This window comes from Schistocerca americana, unplaced genomic scaffold, assembly GCF_021461395.2.
Source record: "Schistocerca americana isolate TAMUIC-IGC-003095 unplaced genomic scaffold, iqSchAmer2.1 HiC_scaffold_635, whole genome shotgun sequence".
NCBI classification, from domain to species: Eukaryota; Metazoa; Arthropoda; class Insecta; order Orthoptera; family Acrididae; genus Schistocerca; species Schistocerca americana.
This window is the reverse complement of record NW_025726385.1, coordinates 67,501-70,000: the sequence shown is the minus strand read 5'-3', so window position 1 is coordinate 70,000 and position 2,500 is coordinate 67,501.

The window sequence follows — 2,500 nt, the reverse complement described above, 5'->3', positions numbered from 1 at the left end:
GCCACAGAAGGACAAAAGCCCCACTTGGGTGCCGAAGCGAACTCTCCCAGCACAGCGCACGCGCCAACACGTCCGCACAGCTGCGATACAATCCACCTGCGAGAACCGCAGAGGCGACCGAGCAGCAGACGGCGTCGCGGCGCCGAGCGCCGGGCGGCGGCGCATCCTCAGCGCACACAGTCCTCAATCGGACCAGCACACTGCAGATGTCCACCGCGCTTCGCACCGGGCCCGCGAGGACCTACTTTGGCCGCACGGCGCCGCGTGCAGGGTGCGCCGGCGCGCAGCTGCGCCGCCTGCCGCCTCCGTCGGCCGGCGCGCCTGCCACTGGCCGCCCCCACCAGCCGGCTGTAGCGCGTGCGCCCACGCACCGCGCGGCCAGCACGCCGGGAGGCCCCCCCTCACCGGCCGGGGACGGTCCCACCCAGCCACCGCCGCGTATCGCTTCACACCCACATGCCATTCACGTTCGTGGGCATGGTGGGTATCGCTGAAACAACCGGTTGGTAGCTCAACCGATCGTCGCCATCACTGATTCACCTCTAGCGAGAACAACCGCACCACAACGGTTTACCAGTTGTTCATTTGCGTAACGTCACCAGCAAACGTAGACGTCCATCGCCATTTGCAAATTCAACGATTGTTGCATGCCTGTGTCAGGTGTCACGACACACTATGTCTGCCCACATACACGCAACAACATGTGCACGCTTCGCGAACACGTGGAAGGTGGCCCCCGTACGTATGCGATGTCCATTGCGCGAACGACTGTCAACCGGCCTCTGTCGCATGTCGCAGATGTGGAACGCAGTGCACCATGCTATCACGGTGTGTGAGAAGAGACGACTACGTCTGACAACACGCACCACTACATCAACAGACGGCTCATGCTGATCGCCATCCACGGCATACCATACTGCAATCCAGCTCTTATAGGGAGACGACACGTAGCTGAGTGCACAATATTTGGACCGTATGGTTCGCCGTTGTTGGCGCAGTCGTGGTACGGTCACACATGTACCACGATGTATCATTCAGTACATGAGGACCAATGTGCAGTACAGTGTGTGATTTGGACGTACAACATCAGCGGACAGTTGACACAAGCCGTACCACAACGTAGGCTGTGCTTCGCCATGCGAATGCCAATGAACAACTGCGAAGGGCATTGAGCATGTACGTCCTGCTGCCATCCGCATTACAGTGTATAGCTGCAAGGTGTTTAACATGAAGCGATACTCTGGGGACCGGGCAGTGCGAGTAGCAAACTATATTGCGGGGGTTGCAGTTAGGCAACACTACACTAATTTAACGCGTCGTATGACAATTACAGAGCGGGTTAAGGCCCAACGTGTGTTGGGTTAAGGCCCAACGTGTGTTGGGTTAAGGCCCAACGTGTGTTGGGTTAAGGCCCAACGTGTGTTGGGTTAAGGCCCAACGTGTGTTGGGTTAAGGCCCAACGTGTGTTGGGTTAAGGCCCAACGTGTGTTGGGTTAAGGCCCAACGTGTGTTGGGTTAAGGCGCAACGTGTGTTGGGTTAAGGCGCAACGTGTGTTGGGTTAAGGCGCAACGTGTGTTGGGTTAAGGCGCAACGTGTGTTGGGTTAAGGCGCAACATGGGTTAGGTTAAGGCGCAACATGGGTTAGGTTAAGGCGCAACATGGGTTAGGTTAAGGCGCAACATGGGTTAGGTTAAGGCGCAACATGGGTTAGGTTAAGGCGCAACATGGGTTAGGTTAAGGCGCAACATGGGTTAGGTTAAGGCGCAACATGGGTTAGGTTAAGGCGCAACATGGGTTAGGTTAAGGCGCAACATGGGTTAGGTTAAGGCGCAACATGGGTTAGGTTAAGGCGCAACATGGGTTAGGTTAAGGCGCAACATGGGTTAGGTTAAGGCGCAACATGGGTTAGGTTAAGGCGCAACATGGGTTAGGTTAAGGCGCAACATGGGTTAGGTTAAGGCGCAACATGGGTTAGGTTAAGGCGCAACATGGGTTAGGTTAAGGCGCAACATGGGTTAGGTTAAGGCGCAACATGGGTTAGGTTAAGGCGCAACATGGGTTAGGTTAAGGCGCAACATAGGTTAGGTTAAGGCGCAACATAGGTTAGGTTAAGGCGCAACATAGGTTAGGTTAAGGCGCAACATAGGTTAGGTTAAGGCGCAACATAGGTTAGGTTAAGGCGCAACATAGGTTAGGTTAAGGCGCAACATAGGTTAGGTTAAGGCGCAACATAGGTTAGGTTAAGGCACAGTACGGGTTAGGTTAAGGCACAGTACGGGTTAGGTTAAGGCACAGTACGGGTTAGGTTAAGGCACAGTACGGGTTAGGTTAAGGTACAATACGGGTTAGGTTAAGGTACAATACGGGTTAGGTTAAGGTACAATACGGGTTAGGTTAAGGTACAATACGGGTTAGGTTAAGGCACAATATGGGTTAGGTTAAGGTACACATTGTTGTAAGGAAAGGTGTTTTGGGGGGGGGGGGGCCGGTTTGTTGATT